This window comes from Ciconia boyciana, chromosome 2, assembly GCF_034638445.1.
Source record: "Ciconia boyciana chromosome 2, ASM3463844v1, whole genome shotgun sequence".
NCBI classification, from domain to species: Eukaryota; Metazoa; Chordata; class Aves; order Ciconiiformes; family Ciconiidae; genus Ciconia; species Ciconia boyciana.
This window is the reverse complement of record NC_132935.1, coordinates 43,090,094-43,111,465: the sequence shown is the minus strand read 5'-3', so window position 1 is coordinate 43,111,465 and position 21,372 is coordinate 43,090,094. Positions and strand designations below refer to the sequence as shown.

The 21,372-nt window shown below is 39.8% G+C and overlaps 1 protein-coding gene across 3 annotated transcripts in view; it reads left to right on the top strand.

Annotated features, from left to right (window-relative positions):
- Nucleotides 1-21,372, top strand: part of LYN (LYN proto-oncogene, Src family tyrosine kinase) — a 55,549-nt gene that overhangs the window by 556 nt on the left and 33,621 nt on the right. Inside the window, exon 1 of one of the 3 annotated variants that reach the window (XM_072852464.1) lies at nucleotides 3,121-3,255. The exons of the other annotated variants lie outside the window; for them this stretch is intronic. The gene's annotated coding sequence lies outside the window, so the exon portion shown is untranslated. Of the gene's footprint in view, nucleotides 1-3,120; nucleotides 3,256-21,372 lie in introns of those variants that run through there. 3 annotated transcript variants of the gene reach the window in all.

Here is a 21,372-nt window from a genome sequence, read left to right as displayed (position 1 = left end):
GAAATTAGCTGATCAAAGTCTGCAGCCCGTGTTGCAAGCCAAGGCGATAGCCTTGACTCGGGAGAGACAATGTGGCCCCTGGGTATTCCTTCCTACACTGCTTTTTTCTGGGAGAGTAATTCCTGGAGCGTCTTCCGAGTTAAAGCTGCTTTCTCTTAACTGTATGTTCAAATGTGCTTTAGCTTAAAAGAAAGACGAGAAAATGGTAGTGTGATGTTTGGTGCATGGTGTTTCTTTGCTGACTACTATTGTAATGGAACTGTATGCCTAAGGAATGGTCTTGAGGGGTTTTCTCCTTCCAGTTTTAATTTAGGATCTGAAAGTCAAGCTAGATTGTCCCTAGTTGATGCCATACCTTCCGTAAAGCAGTTAAGAGTTTCTGTTGCGACTGCATCTTTTATGTGTTTGCAGTGCATGGGTTTGCAAGAACTCATCTTGCTGCTTCGCTCTCCTCTGTTGGCACTAAAGACCAAAGAGATTAACACTTAAAACTTGTTTAGCCAGATCACATTACTGTGGATATACATAGGGAGCACAAAGGTTGAGTTCTTTATTCTGTTTTTTCATCTGAAACCCCAGATCAATATCCCATCTCTTGCCTTTCATTCCCACCTTTGAAAAAAAGAAACAGTCTGACCAATCTTAACGTATTTTAGCTCATCGTAACACAAATTGGAAATTACATTTTTTAGCTTGATCCCATAAAGTACCTGGAAGACACTTGTAATTTAGAAATCTTAACGTTAGTTGCAAGTATCTGTAATGTGTGAGTGCCAGGTAGATAAGTCTGCACGCCTCATAGTATCACTAGAGAGTTATTAAAAAAAAAGGAAGATTTTTGTTGGGAAATTGTGAAGCTGTGTTGGGAAAATGTAGCTCAGTTTTACCGAAGGGATAGTCAAATTGTGTTTGTGTGAATTTTTTCCAACCTGGTACTGATTATAGAGTAGGTGTTACTTATCTTTTATGTGTTGGGCCTTTGTAATCTTTATAATAGGTACCACCAACAGCACTGAGTATGGATGAGAAAAAATCAAATAGTTTTCTCTGAAAAAGTAGCCACAGGCTAGAAATCAGTTAGATACTGTTAATAGGATGTTATGAAATCTTGGGCAAGGATTAAAATTAATGAACTCTGAGATCAACAGATGTCTCATGCTATGGATCTCTTCTGAGATTAATAGCTTTTTTCTTTCTCCATTTCAGCTTTGTGAGCTACAGACTAGTTAGAAAAGAATTCTTGATTTAATGACATGAAGATCTATTTTAATTGTGTGCTGTTGAGATATATTTTTTTTTAACTGTACTGGTGTAGAATGTTCATCTTTGTTTGTACAGTAGCTGGCTGACTTGAAGTTTTTCTACTTCTCTCCTGTAGTTTTTTTGAGTACATAAGGGGTTTTTCCTATATAATTATACAGGGGACAAGGTAAGACTTAGGCCTTTCCTTATAAGTTCCTTGACCAGTGGAGTTGCACAAAGACTTCTCCTGACAATGCAATGAATTATGAAACTTTCGCATATGAAGTTAAACCCCCTTGCCTTTAAGACGTTTAATATTCTGGTTTTTAATGTTACCCTTTTGAGAGAGTTTCCATAAATGTGAAATTCTTTCTCGCATGTATTTATGAATATGTAAGTATTTATGAATGTATAAGTAACTCTTTCATAATACTTCCCCCACCATTTTATCTATGTAATTGTAGTGAGCTATATTCCTATGGCCTTGTTGGCTCTTGTAAGATAAATGGCATCACAGAACAGCAAGTGTTGCGGGAAGCAATTCCTAAAACGGGCAATGAAAAAGGTCCAAGGTCTTCCTGGCTCAGCTTAGTAGCTGATCTTCAGCGGGGTGGCTCACAAGACCAGAGATGCTACATCTGGCCCTTCTTGTGCACATCAGAGAGCAGCATTTGACCTTTCTGTAGCTATTCAGGAAAGCTGAATATAAGAACTGCAGAAAAAAAGAACTGCAGTATTTAATCTCAGATGCGATTCCATTTCTGTCACAAAAAGGGGATGTTTTCCTATCTGTACTTTGCATGTTATTTGGAATCTTAATGGGCATCTTTGAGGTTTTTGGATGGAAACATCTTGACCATGAACCAATTTTTATTTTTCTCAAAGGGCTAAGTGATCTGGGGAGGGGGTGAGGTCTTTCCTCCTTTCCATATATGCATATTCTGAGTGACTGAGTGACTTTATGTCTTGTGTCCAGGGAACTGTAGAGCCAGTTTTACTCTTTGGGGTTCAGGGAGCCCTTTGCAAAACTGAATGAACACAGAAAACAAGCAGATGAGGAGTAAATACATAAATAAAGGCATGGGGTGGGCATCAGGTGTAGACTAGGATTCCTAGCACTCTGCTCTGGTAGCATGGCTGTACACCGAGGTGTTTCTGCAGCACCAGTGATCCCTGGAGGATGTCAGCTCTCACGTGCTAGTGCAAGGGATGGGAGGAGAATCCGTTGGCCGGGGATCCTGAGGGTTGTGTGAGCTTTGTGTGCAGTAGCTTCCTTCTGAAGCTATGGAGCCGAGTGTGTAAATAATTACACCAAACCACATGACTCTGTTAAGTAAAATTTATTGTTATTTTAGCCCTATAGGATTTCTGTCTCTAAGAAGAACACGTTCATTCTGTAGGAGAATCAGTTGCCCAGCTGAGAATTAGGATTTTTCTCCTGCTGATCATATTCCTACTTCCTATTCCTCCCATTTATTTGTGTCCCCTCTTTCATGATGGTGTAGGAGTGCTAGAGATGGTATAGAGAGAAAGGCTTCCAGACTTGCCGAGCCATGCCACAGGAAACTATGTAGATAAAAAAATGTAAAATTATATTCGTATGAAAACACTCTTTAGTGAAGCATACAAGGAGAAGGAGACTGCCATACTGTAAACAGTAATGGTACCTTCTCAAAGAAATCAGCTTCTGTTAATAAAGGGCAAATACAATGTAATTGTCCTTAGTGTGACTGTTCCTAGTTTAAACTTAATTTTCCTTCAGGGAAGGATGGAAAGGTCTGTGCTTTCATATTTATTTTTGCCTGATTCAAATACATTTCCTGTTGACATTGTCATTAAATGCTGTAATTTCCGAGGCTGAACCATTCACGGTCGTGTTCGGCATCTTTCCTGAAAATGTGGGTTCATGGAACAAAATGCAAAGGCAGAATTCATCTTGTGTTGGAAGCATTTCCTCCAAATATTTATGAGATACTTGTATTTGTTGTGCACCTTAAAGAACTACTCATAGAGGTAAATAGAATAGTTATTTTTGTCAGCTGAACGTCAGAAGAGAGGCGGTATTTTGACAGTAACGCTTTGCTGGGGAGAGAAGGAGGAGGAGACCAGGGAAAGGTGAAGGGGGGAATGGGTAGATCTCATTTCTCTGGGGGAAAAAGGGTAGACCAGCACCATTCCGGCCAGTATTTGCTGTCCCTTAGATCAGCATTGTCTATCTTTTTCAAACTGCTGGCATCTTAAGTATCTACAATTGGTTCCTGTGTTTGCGCAGCATACTATCTTACTTCTTCAGTTCAAAGGACTGAAATGATAAACAGTCTGAACAATGTGTTGTTCTTCCTCTATGGTCTCTGCTGCGTGTAGCGTGAGGCTACTTCTTCCTGTCTAAATTGTGGTTGATATGTTGTAGAATTTGCTACTTTAGTTTGCAAAGGTCTGCTTTTTACTGTGCATGTTCTTGCGACCAAGCCATTTCTTGAAATTGTCTGTGATAGCAAGTTGTGTGATCTTAAACTGCGAAACACGATAGCTCACCACAGGGGTTGAAGTATGGGATGCAGCTACTCTTCTGGAATGGCATTTTCTGCAGTTTTCTCTATTTTAGAGGGCTACTGGAAGTCTGGACATGATAAAAGTTTGGAGGGATGGACTCCCTCTGGGACGTGTTCTGAACTACTCCTTTGTTGGTTTAACAGAAAGCCGTTTCAGGAAGTTCATCAACAAAAACATAGTCTGTTAAGTGGGCTTTCTGATGTGGCATCTATCATATATTGCTTTGCTTTTCATGCTTCCTTCATTAGTTTGTGCAGATAGGTGTATACAAACCTGTTTGATCTTTTTTTATTAAATCTTATTCAAGGTTTTTCTTGGGCATAAACTGAAACAATATGGTATTGCAGGATTTAGTGCGGAAGTATATTTGGCTGCCAAGCAGGTTTGTTCTTTCCATGTATGACTGTGGCTTAGAACAAAATTAATATTAAAAGGTAAAAGAATATGTTTGAGTGAATTCCTACATAATTATAACATATTTATAAGTCAATAGGTCTGACCTATGACTAAGTTTTACTCTATTCAGACAAAGAAAATATTTCCCGGTAGTTTCAACTGAGTAGGAAGAGATCTGGATAGTAGTGCATCTATTGCATTTATTGAAATTGCCTGCTCAAGGATCCCTTGCCAGCATCATGAGGCTTACGTTCATTAGATCCAGTGGACAGAAAATGGTTTTCTCCAGGGCAACCCCAGCCTTACCATGTGTCTCGATGGGATTTCTAAACCTCTTCAGTAAGTGCTGAATGCTCTAGGGTAGCTGTGATTCAGGTGTGAGTGGATGAGGGCTGGAGAGCAGAGTTAAGTGATGGCCAGAGCTGGTGTCAGCACCGCTGAGGAAGTGAAAGCTTTTGGTAAACACACAGGAAGGGCATGGGCAGGAGAAAGAGGAAATCCTATGTTGGATGTTCTGGGTTCCACTTGTTCAAAATACATTGCAAGAGTCATTTGAATGTGCTGTTATGGCGTAGCAGAGCATGGAAATAGGATTCAAAGTATATTGTTGTAACTACAGACCTACCATTGCAAAAGGTCTGCTAAACTACGCAAGGGCTAGAGAGAAGCATTGCAGCCCATGAGGGGTGTAGGAAAACCTGCCTTTTAAGCAACTCTGCTGCTGTACTGCTGGCGTGGCACTTTGTCTTCCTTTTTCTGTCTTGCGAGATCTTTGCTCTGCCACTGATTTCCAGCTGTACTTGCACTGACTGCGAGAGAGATTGCAGCAGCTGTCCTGGCACCAGTGGAGAAGCACCGGCCCATATTGAGGTGACTGCTAAGCCAGTTTCTCTTGGGATGTAGATGGCCTGATCGATGCTTTCTGCTAGGCAGGCGGTGGACAGCAGTACTGCCACTAGGCCTGACCAGGAGAGCTTGCCTCTTCTGAAAATCTCCCACTAAATTTCCTTGGTAGCAGTTCCTGTCCCTTTGCCATGACGCTTACCAGTGTGTCTGAAAAAGTCTTAGAGCCACACTGCTTCAGATGTCTTCATTAGTAATAATGTGCTGTTTGTTTTGGCGTTTGCTCCCCAGTTTCCTGGAAAAAGCCACGTTTCAGTCTTTATCCTGCTGGAGCAGTACTCCCTTCCTACCGCTGTTTCCTTTTTTGTTCTCCCATCATTCTTTTATTTCCCCAACATCATTCTGTTGTTTCTTTCTCTCCAGCTTTGTCTTCAGGACTGTCAGTGGTATAAGCTGTTTATTTCATCTCTTGATTTAGATCTCTGTGCAGCAACTTTTCTTTTTCCCCTTCCAGAAAAATAAGTCTCAGCACCTTTATAATCTAATTATCATTTGTAATCTACTTGTGCTACCTTATCAGGGAATATGCACGCAGAAATATGTGCCCCCAACCTCTCGAAGAGGTGTGAAGTCCAATGGAGTACCAGCCTGGCAGTACTGACATGGTCTTCACAGTGTTTTAGGAAGCCTGTGCCTCCTTAAAGGGCAGCTTTGTACTTCTATAGATGGCCAGCAAGACTCTTCTATCTAGAGCACGTATTATGTTTAGGTGTGATCTATCTTTAGAGCCAACTACCACTGTTTACCACATCTGATTTAAAATGGTGACCTCAACCTGGCTTGAAACAAGTTAGTTTGTATTGTGAAGATGGTCAGCATGGATTGTCTGCTACCCCTTTGTCTGCCATTCTGCGATGTTGCTTTGACCTTCTCTGGTCAAATTTCATTTCTCTTGTATGAGGGAGTTTTTCTATGCTGTGTAGTGGCACATGTAAAAGGTTTCTGGGCCAGCATTGACCCTACTTGTAATTCTACCTGGTTCAGGGAAGCAGAGCGTGGATTTATTGGCATGTGAGCTGGCCTGTGAAGAAGAAACCAAGGCTTGGTATTGTGGGGGTGTGGTGCTAATGCAACAGCTCTTGTTCCAGGATTTCCGTGCTGTGCTCCTCGGTGTCGACATGCCCCATATGCTCTGTCCCCACAGAAAGTGAAACTTAAGAAATTTAGCTTTGGGAAGGCAGTGCAAGTTTTGAAGAACCAACTTCAGCAGAGCCGGCACCAGTAGAAAAAAGATTTGCCTGGTGGAGTGAACAAGTGGGAAAAAGGTGCTTCAGGTGAGATGTTTCTGCTCTCAATGGAGCATTTGAGCAAGTTTGAGGGCATTGGCTACAAGTGTCAGGAAATGAAAAATCCAGCATTTGCATAGCTTATTTGAATCAGAGATCAGAACAGTATTCTCTTCTGTAATGTATTTGACTATGAACAATGGCAGTCTTCTGCTAGGTTTAGATGGGTGAAAAGTCCTTTTCCTTGCTCCTGCAATAAAAGCAAAGATATCAAGATGCTTGGTATGGTATGACGCAGGAAAGTAATTTCTCCTTTGAGCAGAGAATACAGTTTCAGCGATGTGACTATATTATGTTTATTACATATTCTGTATCTTGTCATACTGATTGAGATTATGTACTTTGCTAGGGACTGTAATTGCCTCTACCCCATTAGTTATCATCCTTTGCATTCTTATTTGACTGGTTTTTCTCCTTTTATCTCTCTGCTTCTGCAGTCTTCCCTCTTCATTTATTTCTCAGCATCAACCCCAATTCTGACTTCTCGGGGATTTCAGCCTCCTCTCCTACACCTTTTCTCATATGGTTTTTGTTGTCCTGAGAACTTCCTATGCGTGCCTAACGATGAAGCAGTCTTACTGGTTTTTAAAGCATCTTCTTTGCACAACGCTTAATTCTGTGGAATTCAAATGTAAGTTCATTGTGGACTCATTACAGTTCTCCCGAAACAAACGTGGGTAACCATTGTGAACTCTGATTTATTCTTACTTCTTGCTTGGAAAGTTAGCTGCGTGGGCCGTGAGCGCTAAAGTCCCATGTAAACAATCGGGCTTGTGCACAGTCTAAGATGTTTTTGTTAGGTACAGTGTAATCATGTGGCCTGCCTATGAGCTATATATTTGATATTTGAAAGTACAAATATTATAAACTTTAATGAGCGGCCAATATGGTCATAATAAGAGTGCTGTAAAATTCTTGCAGTCTGCAGTATGAATGTGGAAATAATTCTTGTCATGGCCCTCCAGTTTACTGTGAGTCTAAATCTGCCAAGATTATCATGCATGCTGCCCTACTCATTAAGGTCCGTGACCTGCACTTTGTTTAGAAATTCCTGGTCTGAGTCTCTCAAAGTCTGTAGAGTTCCTGCAAGTTGTGTGCAGTCACTTACAGGATGAGAGCCTAGCTCAGTGGAACTGGCTATGGTTGTAACTGCTAGGTTTTCATCTGCTATCAATTGCAAGGCTCTTGACCATTAAGCAGGACTAGAAACAACAGAAAATACTAAATGCTGTGCAATCCAGTAACGATACATTGTGAATACAGCAATGTTGGTTGTTTTTAGAGAGAGAAAACAAGTAATGTTAAGGCAAAGTCAAAACAGTAGCAGCAAAGTATTAATCGGTTTCTGAAAATGAAATAAATTAACATATCGAGCAAATGCAACCTGCTTCTTCAAGTCAGTCCTCCACTCAGAACTTGTTTAGTGTAGAATAACTTCTCTCAAATATAAAAGAACTTTAATCAAGTTAATATTTTTGCATAGCTGCTGTCCCAGTGACTTGGGGAACTCTGTGTTCATTCTTGCCCTTGAGAAAGATCATCTGCAAAGACATACGTGTGTTTAAAATCCAAGGTCTCCAGTTCTTCCTTAGAACGTTTGAAGCAGGAGCAATCAAGTGAACCGTCACACCAGCGATTCACAACCCTCCCTCAAAAGAGGGTTTCCAGATTCCCACTCTCACTCCTCTCTGACAATGGAAAGAATGTAAAATATTTTTAATTTTGGTTAACTTTAGAGAAACTTGTTATTCATGCTCGTGTGCAACAAATGTGAAAAGCATGTTTAGCAATTTGGATGTGAATTCTTACTCCATGTTCATTCAGTGATGTATTTCCTTTTACACTCTTACTGTCACCCCAGCTTGAGCATGTAGTTTCACAAGACCTTGGTTAAAGTCTGCTTCTGTCTTTACATGCCAGGCTTTCAGACCTGACTCAGTGTCAATTCAGGATATGTTTGGCAGGCTTATGCAGAGCGTACTCCTATCTATTCAAAAAACCCTGATCTCAAGGACTTAATCTAAAAACCTCCAAAAATTGCTCATGATATAGCTCTTTTAGTTCTATTTATTATATCTGCAGCAAACTGTTGGTTCAGACAATATCCTTTGGTGCCCCCACACATATCCCGAATTGCAACAGTTGCTTAGAGGAGTTTACTGAGCTGGGCGAGAAATCAACCGGAACATGCCTGGTTTAGATTCATGCCCTCAAAGGAATATAATTAACACAAAGTTTAAAATTAAGTAAAATAAACGAGTTATAAATAGACCTCTGTGAAGTGCCAGAACCTGGAGTACAATCTTACACCCTTGAAGTTAAGGGAGGTTCTGCTACTTAGATCAGTGAGAACAAGATGAGGTGGTTCCTCACTGGAATACTTACACAGTTAGTGCTGAATGTTCTTCTAGTACCCCTGTAAAGATTAAATAGCACAAAACTTCATTTCTGCTAGTGTAATTTACTGGCACTGGATTCGACACTGTCTGATTTTTTTTGAGAACTCTTGCAACTTCCTCTTGCAACTTAAGAAAACTTGTCCAAGGTTTGCAAACTTCCAGGAGGAACTGGACTCTGGGTAAGAGTGTTAGCCCACATCAGCATGAATGGTTTAACCCTAAATTTTCATCTGAGCTTAGAGTTCATTCTTAAAACCAGTATTACATACCCCAGTACAATGGCCTGTGTTTCAGGAGGGTTCCTCTGTGTACATCTAATGCTGTACAGCTAATGAAACACAAAACAGTCTGCTGGAGAAGTAACTATTTTTTTGCAACTGAACTATATGCTGGTGTTTGAAGAGGGTGAAAAAAATCTTGGTTTTCTTTTGTGAAATTCAGTGCTTTAGACAGGTGCCCAAGGCATAATATGATGCTATTATAACAAGAATGCTATATTTAAGTTGCAAGTTTGGTCATCAGTACGTGTCAGCATTTAATCGTGGAGGTGACAGCAGATGAAGAAGCTCTCTGACCAATGGAGCAGGATGGTAAATGCAGCGTGGTGCAAAGTAGCATGAGGTACAAAATGATCAGGGTAGTACAGAGTAAGGATCCATTGACGCAGAAGTCATTCTGGACTAATTCAGTCATAACTATCTTAATCCTTGTTGAAAGCAGATTGTAGAATGCATAAAGCCAGGTAAGGTTCATAATAATTTATTTATGCCATGGGGATATGGTTACCTGAATTTGAGAGAACAAAAGCTAATCTGCACTAATGATCTGCTCCCCCTTTCCCCCTTTTATTAAACACAGTGAAAGAAGTGTTTATTAAACACTTCTATTAAAAAGAAGTGTTTATCAGAAGATAAACCCAAAGAAGTGCTATACTTTCTATGAGGCCACCCTCAAAATCTTCATCAGGGCTTGTTGGCTGTGAGTTTCTGTCCTCCATCATGTTTTCATTGACACGTTGTGGTAATTTCATGATCTTTGAGTTCTGTTTACAGTATAGCAATGGGTATGAATTACAGGCACATCTCAAAGCAAGAGATCACATCTGCAAAAGACTCTTTATTGCCAACAACATCTTTAGCTAGTTGAAGGCCATATTCATAATAACCATCTTCTCCCCTTAGTCATAGTAGCGATTAATGATTCTCCCTAACAAATGTCCTGTCAATACATTCGTTCAGGCATGTGGAGGTTGAGCATTAGGCTGCCTTACTTGAATGAGATGAAGGTTTCAAGTATCAGCTGCTACCTGCAAATGTACCTTCCTGTGCCTTCTGGAGGGTGCGGACAGAGTGACAAACTTCAGTTGAAGAGCTGGCTGGGGTACAGCCTGGTGATGATACTAAAGAGACACCTTAATTTTCCCCAAACTCGCTAAACGTTAGTGTCCTGGTTTCAGCTGAGATAGAGTTAATTTTCTTTATAGTGGCTGGTATGGGGCTATGTTTTGGATTTGTGCTGAAAACAGTGTTGATAATACAGAGATGTTTTAGTTGTTGCTGCACTAGTCAAGGACTTTTCAGCTTCCCGTGCTCTTCCAGGTGCAGAAGAAGCTGGGAGGGGGCACAGCCAGGACAGTTGATCCAAACTGACCAAAGGGCTATTCAGTACCATATGATGTCATGCTCAGTATATAAAGCTGGGGAAGAAGAAGGAAGGGGGGACATTTGGAGTGATGGTGTTTGTCTTCCCAAGTAACCACTACGCGTGATGGAGCCCTGCTTTCCTGGAGATGGCTGAACACCGGCCTGCCCATGGGAAGGAGTGAATTAATTCCGTGCTTCGCTTTGCTCGCGCACGTGGCTTTTGCTTTACCTATTAAACTGTCTTTATCTCAACCCTCGAGTTTTCTTACTTTTGCTCTTCCGATTCTCTCCCCCATCCCACCGGGGGGGAGTGAGCGAGCGGCTGCGTGGTGCTTAGTTGCCGTCTGGGGCTAAACCACGACAGTTAGCAAGCTGCTCACTTCATCCCATGTTGTCTTCTGAGGCTCAGTGAAACAAGGAGAAGCTAAGTCTCATTTCTCTTTCATGTATCATGCAGTAAATGCAGACATTGGATACTGCGCAGTAGCTCATGCAGGGCCACTTGTTAGTGTCATTTGTGTGGCTGTGCCTTTGGTTTCAAGTACATGGATGGGTACGTTGAAATCACCACCTGAGTAAAACCACCGTGTGTATGAACCAGGCCTTTTGGACTGACATAGAAAGCCTTGTTGCATGCCTCTCAGGTACGCCTTGTTTGGGGAGGCAAAGCGTGTGGGTGTGTGGCAAAGGAGAAGGGGAGAGTGAGGAGCTCGGTAAGTACTGTTGGGAGTGAAGAAGGATAGGTCCCAGATCTGTGTTCTCCAAAGAAACTGTGTGAAGCTTGTCCTTCTGCCCTTCTGTCGCGTCACTTGTTATGAGGATGCCGTCATTTGGGCTACACCTGGACCTCACTCCAACACCTTGTCGTTTTGATGGGTAGTTTCTCATTTTCCTATGCCACAGTGATTGCTCTAGTCATTAAAAAGGGAGGGGAGAAGGATCCTTATACTGCTGGTAGACATTTATAAAGCTCAGGGCAAATATTAGACTACTGAAACTTTAGCACACTGCCATTATTGGCCAAAGTCATCAATTTAAAGCTGAAAAAATTGTATGTGAGTCATAGATCCACTCAGCTTGGAATGTAGACATAGTCCTTGGGGTTTGCTAGCTGGAGTGGGACACTTCCTAATACTTAGGAAAAATGTCGATCCTCTTCAATGTAGTGGTTTGGCCAAATTTTCATCTGGAAATGGAGGTTTGGTTATATGGAGCTGCTGTTTGTCATTACTGAGGTTTTTTACCAGTAAAGAAAATGACATTTTTCCTTATAGTTTGCATGACACTTTAAAGTCTGTAAAGTATTTTGGGAACCTTCCCTTTAAGTTGGTTAACATGTTGGTACAGTTTTTCTCTGTTCCATTTCATATGATCCTTTTGAAGAATGTGATAGAAGTATTTATTCTGTTATGTCAAATTAAGATGTTATTCGACCTTTTCCCCTATCTTCAAAAGATACAGTACAGTGGAAAAAAGTTGAGGAAATGGAAGATGTGGTTGCCTGAGGGCTGGCAAAGTGAATTAATTCATTGTTGATACTGATTCAAAATTCTGGAGGATTCAGTTGAGGCAAATTATTGTAATAAAATGAAGCAAGTGTTATAAGGTCAGAAAACAGATGTTAGCTTAATGTAAGACTTGGTTTAAAATTAGTGCCAAAAATACTGAGTACATGAATCTGGAACATTTTCATAATATATAAAGTCTATTATGCAATGTTAACAAAATTACAATCTTTTGTGGATTAACTTCCTTGTGTTTTGGTATTTTTCTTCAATTGAATAAACAAGGATCAGTAGTTTGTATAAATTATATTCCGCTTCATTTCAATGTAATGTTTTGTTTCAGAATTTTAATTTCATCCTTTTGCAAGCATTATAACATTATTATACTACCACGATTACATTAGTTATTTTCAGTGTTTCTTTTTGATTTTTTTTTATTTTATTTTATTTTATTTTATTTTATTTTTTTTTACCGCTGCCAAAATTCCTGCATGAGACCAAGCTTTTAACGAATCCAGGCAAAAACTGTGGTGGATTTATAGAAAAATAGAAGATGCTTCTTTCTTGGTCAAGGCCCCCCACCCCTGTTAGAGCTATCTTTCATGTCATCAACTATAATGGTATTTATTATATATGTTTTGCTATCATTTATGAGTTCCAACAAAGATCGTGTATCATTTAGCTGAGCACTGAATAAACTTATCCTTTCTCCAGAGACTTAAAGGCAAGAGAGGCAAAGTTTGGGCTGTGGATTAGTATCATTTGAATATAGAAAACTCTTTACCCGAACTGCTACAGTTAGTTTTACCAAATCACTCCTATTTCAAAGGCTGCGGAGGGAAGTACATACTCCTCAAACCTCGCCTGACCACACCTGATTTCTATATAACTGTACTGGATCACTTCATACTTGGAAGTTTGAGATGTGATAACTTAAGTCACTTATTTTCCATTTAGTATAGCAATGTGTTAATTCATGTGGGTTATTGCATAGCTAAAATGCCTGGTCTAGTAAGTAAAAAAAAAAAAAAAATTAAAAAAATGGGGGCAGTATAGGAGAAAAGGTTTTTCCTTGTATGATGCAATTGTGCTGCTCAGAACGGGTCTGCCTTTCCCAGAAACACATCAATACAGCATCAATACAGCAATGCCAGGTATTTTATCTCACCAAAAATTTCCTGTTCTTATCTTAGCTGTTCGGGGATTTTTGCTGTATGATGTAATACACAGTCCACTTCCACTATAGTTGGATTGCAGCACACCTTTTTTCCCTGTTCTAACTTGAATTTTGCTTTAAAAAAATGTTTAAATTAGGAAGCGGACTTGAGTTATGAATGTTGCAGAGTCCTACCCCTGATTTCAATACGCAGGCCAATGTGGGAAAGGAAAACAGGACACCAAAGGGTGGAAGAATGGGTGTCGAGAATGTCAATGAGAACAGTAGTCAGCTTGGTAATGAGTCCAAGAAAGGGTTTTGCCAACCCAGATTGGTTTAGTTGGACTGAGATATTTGTGCTCTAACGCCAGGAATCTGGGCTCTGAAGAGGAGGAGCAGAAATACTGGTGCAGGGCTTAAAACTGAATGTTGCAGAGGAAGTAGAAACGTGACAGATTTATAATTGTAGTAGGAATGCAAGTGTTGGAGAGCATGAAGGTGATAGGGTGATACTTTCTGTAACTGATACAGGAAAACCTTAAAAATAATCTGAGGTAGCATGGACAAATTAGAATTTGTCTTGGTCGCAATTGCTAAGGAAGGAATTGTGAAGGCAGCTGAATGGGGTAGTGGTGCCTGCCTGCTGCACTTCCCCAAATTCTTGGCAAGACCACTCTCTGTTGCCTAACATTACATTAGCATTATGTTGAGACTTTTTTTTAATATTTTAATTTGCAATGAAAAAATAGGAGTCCCCTTGTGATATTAGGAGGCATTAGAAACATGCAGGTGGCTGAGAATATTGTGCAGAAAGAATGGTCTGGCAAAATAACGGGGAGAAATTTAATATCAGGGTGTAAGGTCATGCCACTGGAGATACAGAAGTCTGCGATGACAACCGTTTGTCATTATGCAAAATGAGACAAATTTGGTTGTCCTAACAGATCACAAGATGATTATAAAAGGCTAGTGTGATGAAAGTATGAAAATAATAAATTAATTTCTGGAATTTATTGGGCGACATATTTCTGTAGATGGAAGAAACATTAATACTATTTGCTGGAAGGCATTGCTGAAAGTCATCTTGGTACACCTGACCAACTCCAGCCACCTGTCTTGATGAGTTCAAAACTGAAATGGATGAGTTCAAAACTGAATTGATGACTTCAAAACTGAGGGATGAGTTCAAACTGAAACAGATATGGAGAAGGGCCCCTAGGATAACCAGTGGAAATGGAAAAGACTGAGAAGGCTTGGTCTTTAAAGCCTAGAAAAGAGGCTGAAAGAGGTGTGACTTTTTCCTAGTTGCCCAAGAGGATGAAGGACTAAATGCCGTTATTGTCCCTAAACGTGCTTAAGACTGGGAATTACGAGACAGCTTCTAAGCCAAGTGGAGTGAGGTTCTGAAACCTTTCAGCAATAATATTTTGTTCTTCCCCACCACCACCCATTAATCTCTCTAAAAATGGAGCATGGCAAACTCGCGTCTGAGCTTGTACGATGCAGTTGTGCTGCTCAGAATGGGTCTGCCTTCCCAGAAAGTAATTTTTAGTCCTGTGCTCTAATCATGGCTGATAAACTATATAGCTCTGTTATCTTGCTCTGATAGAAGTGCACCCTTGGAAAATTTGAGGGTTTGACTTAAATGAGAATAAGTTTGAGGAAATCTCACAGTAACGTGCTTGTTGCATACTTTTCCACTACAGTAATATTTGAGTTTTGATGGTTACACTGGGGATTAACTTGTTTCTCTTCTTTGCCTGTTTATATAGATATGTATGTCAAAATATTATTTTAGCTTTGTCTCACCTTTTCCCCCAAAAAGATTGAAGTAGCTAAAGAATTCCCCAAATTTTCTCCTTTTTTAATTAAAAGTGCTGTCAGCTGGACTACTGCTTCTCACATCACAGGAACAACGGGAGTCTACGCTGAGCAAGTCTGTCATAGTTAAACACTGAGTAGATTTAGGCTATCTATGCCCCTTTTTATATGCATTGCAGGGAGCACGTGGTGATTTGTGCCCATGTGTGTATGTATATATATATATATGTATGCCCATGTATATGTGAATCATATAAGGGATAAATTCAGTTTGGGAGGCATGGCGATGATGTAATCTGGACCTATAGAAATAAGCTAAATTAAAAGAGATTAAAATACATGAGGCGAGGAGTGACTGAGACATACGGAACCGTTTCAGCAGAAAGGCAAGGGAAGAACAAACTGCTTAAGTTCCCCTAGTTGGTCTCCAGTGCAAAAACAAGATGTAGGAAGTGAAACAAGCCCAAGATGAAAGCTGACCCAGGATTTCTGGGTTTGCAAAAGTCTAGTTTGATTAAAGTTATCAGGCAGTCAGGACTTACAGTAAAATTTAAATATGTGTGTGTATATATATATATAAAATATATATTATATAATATTATATATATTATTAAATATATATACATGTTTTATATCTTTTTTATACATATATGTGATGAATTGCAGTTATAAGAACAAAGCTGAACAAAACCAAAACTTATCATTTTTGAGACAGGCAAGGAATAGGAATCCACTTCTGTTCAGTTGCTCTCCAGTTTAATTCTTTCACATTACTCCCAACCACAGATAATTTATTTTTGTTGCTCTTATTCTCGCTCCAGTCTAGTAGCACGTCTTCATGGGCACAAATATGTGTAGAGTAGTACTGATGAGGCTTTGCTGAGCTCTACCATCTCAAATTAAACTCCTCCTCTGTGTTCCTTGGAGGTTGCTTTGCCATTCTGCACCATGTGATGATCGGTCAGAAATGAACCCAGGTTTCCCAGGCCCCTCAGAGATGGTCCTCCTCATACTCCTAATAACAGAGGTGTAGAAGATCATTGCAACTTTTAATCCCTGGAAGTATTTAAAAGACAATTGGATGAGGTGCTTAGGGACATGGTTTAGTGGTGGTCTTGGTAGTGTTAGGTTTACGGTTGGACTCGATGATCTTAAAGGTCTTTTCCAATCTATACGATTCTGTGATTCTGTAATACTCAGGTACCACAGATGATATGGAAGCAGATCAACATAGAGTGGAAGACAGCAATAAAGGTTAAGATAAATTAATTCCTTAAATTTAAGATTTTTCCCATTTTTTTCATGGAATGGGAAACTTGAGCAGTTGATTGAAGTGATGTGGAAAGTTGGATGGGGTACTGAGAAAACAGGTGGTTGTGTCCTTGGGCAGAGTAGTCTTACGATTCTTCCTCCCCAGCATTTTTAGATCTAAGTTGATCACTGAGGTTTTTTTGGTTTTTTGAGACACTTCTGCCTTGACCTTGAGGGTAATGCAGAGAAGTTTCACATTCTCGACTATTCAGGAGATCTGATGAAGGCATCGCTGTGTTACCTCTGGCTTTATAACTTGTGAAGTAGCAGCAAACCAGCTGGCATTAAAGGCCAGAATGAAACGTCTAAAAGAAAGGAGGGAAAAGATATTCTTTTCAATTTTTGCAAGAGGTATTAAAAAATAAAATTATTTACCCCTCTGCTCTCTAAGCTGCTTTAAAGCTCCAGGTTTAAAACCAATTGGTTTTTTTATATATAGGTGTAAATAATTGCTTCCTGTTCTTTGATTCAGAAGCTAAATATAGAGCAATGTTCAAGACTCAGAATAATTTGGGGGTCTTGATTTTTTTAAAATTTTTTTTTCATTATACTTCTTAATGCACTGGCTCTCTCTTATTTGTACTGCTAAGGAACATCTTTTATAAATATATGGATAAGAAATTTTGTGGCTTAAATGAAGAGTTTACTGCTTATAAACCTTGTAATTGAATACAAATTTATTTATGTACCTGTTAAAATACATATGTATATATCTGTTAAAAGCCTAAGCCACCCACAGAATTGGTGTTTATATGCATGATTACTGACCTTTTGAACAACAGATATTTAACTGATAGAGTTGCTTGCATACTCAATGTAGTTCAAATTCTTTTAAAAGTTACTTTATTATTGGAAAAGCCACAGTATAATCTATTTTAGTTGTTTTTTAAAAGTTTGCATTTTCTGCAAAGATTAAAATGAAGCCACTCTAAACTGTTGAAAAATCTGTGAGGATTTGAGAATCATTTTCGTGAAGACATGACTTCGATGAAGAAAAGCCCAGATATGTCAGGTGGATTTTTAGGAAATGGTTTCTAATGTGCACCGTAAATACTGTATGCAGCAGAATCACAAGGTGGAGAATAGTTGTGACGATGAGCAAAACAAAAAATGAGATCGGTTTTGTAGAGGATGCAAAGGATAAGCGCTGGGAGGAAATGAAACGTCAAACGCTGCTGATGGTGGGGGGACAGGCAATGGCCACACGAACCTTGACTGCTTGCAGTAGGAAGTACTGTGGCTTTAGACACATTACTCTGCTGGTAATGTAGCAAAAGGGAGATAAAGCAATAGTATTTTGGGGACAGACAGCAGCTTTGAACCTTGGAAAAATGCTGCACTAGTTCCTGACACCCCGCCTCCCCGAATCCATTTTGGAATTGAGACCCAAGTGCTGCCGTAGCAAGATGAAATAGGGGATTCAGAGGGAAAATTCAAGGCAAGTGCCTCTGTAGACATCAACACCGGTGTCTGTGGAATAACCTGCTGCAGAGGCTCTGTGTGATGGTTCTTATGGATACTCCTGTGGCTTTTCAAAGGGTGCCTGAACTCAGATTCTTGTCACCACGCTGCATATAGTAACTCAAGTACCTGTCTTTACCTTTTAGCCATGAAATACAATATGCTCTTTGTTAAAAGAGAAGCTGTTACTTTTTTAGATATCTGTTTATAAAAGTTAGCAGCTATGTTATATAGAGTTTCTTTTAATTAAATGTTTCTCTTTCATGGCTAGAGGTGTGGACAGGACAATAAATGAAAAGTATGGATGAAAAGTAGTGTCTCCTGTATTGCAAAACTGTTGGACTGGGAAACGTCTGAGTAGGGCCTGACAGCATTTCCTCTGATGTCTAAATTATTTTCTCTCTGACGAACAATAACATAGTTCCATTTGTAACGATGCTGAGCTCTTTGTATTGCTCTTTGCTTACCATATGCTCTTTCTCTTTACATCTGCACAAAACACTTCCTTGATGCTCCTTGCGATACAGCAACAGAGAGCTAGGCAAATAAACATTTTACACTACGTAAAATATTTTATTTATGCATGAATGAACTTCCCCCCTTCAGATTTTCTTTATGACTACTGTATAAACTAAGAAAGATGTAGTCATACACATTTTGTATTTCAAAGTTTCTTTTTTGTATGGGTAATTTGCTAGGATCAAACGTTTATTAACTTTGGTAATGATACAGCATTTTGTATTTTGAAATCCATTACGATGTGTGTTGATTGAAACTCTCCTCTCAGTGCTTGCTGTTTATACTGGCCCTATGAATCTTTACTTTGATACCACCCTCAAAACCCTGGGAAAGACCTGCATCAGATTTCAGTAAAAATGTATAATACTATGCTGGAAACAAATACAGCTGGCATTGCAGATGAACTGAGCAGTCACTGAGAAGCTTTTGAAACCAAGACAGTTACGTTTGCTTTGGGCTTAGGACTGATCTTATGGAATTTTAATTGTGCAGTCCAGAACCCAGTGCACACAGCTATACAGAGGGCTAGCATGTACAGAAATATAAGATCTTGAGGCCTTTGAAGAGTTCAAAACTCTTTCGTTTCACAGTATCAAAAGAACATGTGCTCATTGATCCAGTTTCTATTGCTTAAAAACTATTTTTCAACTTTATTTATGCTTTGTCTCCATTGTCTGCCTATACTTGTTTAGAAATAACATAAGGTCAGAAAATTAAATACTAAATTATACATCATGTATTTAACTATATTGATATATATTGTGCTAAACATTCCTTTTATGTTATTGCATATTTTCCATATGTTTCTTTTGCAAGATTTAAGAGGCTTGTTTTATAAAGAAGCTAAAAGTCTCAGGATGTGTCTACGTTAGCATTTTAGATCGGGATCCCATTCTTGAAGGAGTTGCTCCCACTTGCTGGGCTGCAGTTTGTGTTGTGGAGCAGAGTTGGAGTGCAAGAATGAGACTGCTTTAGGAAGATGCAGTGTGGGGCTTACCTTTAGGTAGACCCTTGCTATGGTCTTGCTCCTACTGAATGTTCAGTCCCTGGGGCTCTACTGGAGTGAGCGGGGCAATAACACCCCTTCAAGCAGGTATGGGCTTCAGCACCAACTGTTGGGGCTATTTGCTAATGTAGACCTAGCTAAGTCCTGTGAGGACCATGGGCTTTCACCTCCATGAGGAAAAAAACAAGAAACAGTGCTTCATGATAAGGCTCAGGATCTTCTCTTTGTTTGGTGCCATCACATGTTATGTCACATACTGTATTTCTGTGATTTCACATGACATCGAGTAGACTTCTGTGGAAAGCACCTGCACATTGGCATTACTGATCCATCATTGTTACTGTTACGAACAAATGCTAACCTTGAGCTTACCAGCAGAACCTCACAGCAGGCTTCAGTTACAGCTGTTCACGTGCTTTAAGCTGCAGAAAAAAAATCTAAGTAAAAATGCTCTTCTCTGAGTTTACACCGGCACAGGGCAAGCTGCAGTCTCTAAAGATAACTTCAGCTTTCTTACAGCAATAGGGACAGGGATTTTTGGCTGACAACGTAGATCAAATTACCTTATGTCCCCCACTTCAGCTGTTTGTTCTGTAGAAACAGAACTATTCAAGAGCAAAAAGGTTAGCACTTGGATGGCTAAATACCTGATCTTGCAGATACAGCAGGTAATTAAACACTGGGCTTCCTGATGTCTAGGGTGAGCGTGCAAACACCAGCCTGCCTGTGGGTGTACAGAAATTTCCTATGAATCATTAACAAGAGTCATCTATGTATCCACAATTATAAATAAATAAATAAAATTTTAAAACAAAATCCTTCTCAGTATTTCAAAACAACTAGTACGTAACCCATGTAGAGCAGAGAATTTGGAAAAAGTCTCCCAATGGGTGTTTTCACAAACTAAAATTAAGCATTAAAGATGTTTGCTTCTAAGGGAAGATCCTGGCTGAAGGTGCCCCCCAGTGCCTTCAGATGAGTATGGGAACACTGAAATGTTGACAGACAAGAAGAGGAAACTGTATTCTCTGCCTCTGTGGGATAATGATGCCTGGTCAGTGCCTATTGATTTTCTGTATGATTCCTATTATTTTTATTTCAAGAGAAGACGAGAAGGGGAGCAACGAGTTCTCATGCTGCTTTTAAACCAGTATCACAGTTCACTGCCTCACTGCTGAAATCTTATGGACATCCAAGATTTGTTGGCAATAGGTGACAGATAATTTGCAGAAGTGGTAGGAGAGGAGGTACCCTTCTCTCATGTTTAGAAGAAAACATTCAGCCTGCGGATAGGACCGTGCATCTGTCATTATGTGGTGCTTACTCAGTGGCAGGATGGGAGATTAAATGAAGGCGATGTGGGAAGTTGAGACTTGCCTCGTGTGAGTGCCTGTGGCCTCAGTTTATTGTAGTCAGTTAGGATTAGGATTATTATCAGTATTGTTACAAAAGTACAAGTCTTAATATGAACCCAGACCAATCTGGCTAATTTTCCTACCTACAGGGGTGGGGTGTGTAAGGCAGCATCCCATTGAAACAGTCGTGTCTGCAGGTGGACACCTCTACTACTTTAACTGTTTACTATGATGATCTTTTCTATCCCAGAGATGAAGGTAAAAGTGAGATGTAGTATAGGGTCTTACAATCTGCTTTAGCTTCTCCAGCTGTGTTTTAGTCAGTGCTGGTATTGAGCCTGCATATGCACTGAGCTCTTATTTTAGGTTTTACATTGTTCTTCAAAGAACTGGCTTTAAAGATTAATTAGGGCGGGAGGGGGGAGTGAGAGCGTGTGCCTGCAAGGGAAAATGTGACTGTGAACCTAGCATTAGAGCACTGACCTGAAAGGAGGGAGAGAGGAAGGAAGGAGAGGTTTGAAAAGCATTCATAGTGGATTCTTTGAAAAGTAAGTATAATTACTCTCCTCTGAGGGAGGAATATAGAGATAATGTTGTATATGTGCTTGCTGAAGTACTATGTCATTACATCGTGGGATTAGCAGTCAGGTTCCAGTCATGTAGATGCTAACAGCTGTATCTCATCTGATTTAGCATGGATGCACATCCTGAGAGAAGGATTATCCTTCTAAATTGTATTGAAGAAGAAATACTTGTGTGGTGATTTGCCATCACTGATACACACATCGGCTGTTTTAGACTGCTGTTAACAGGCCT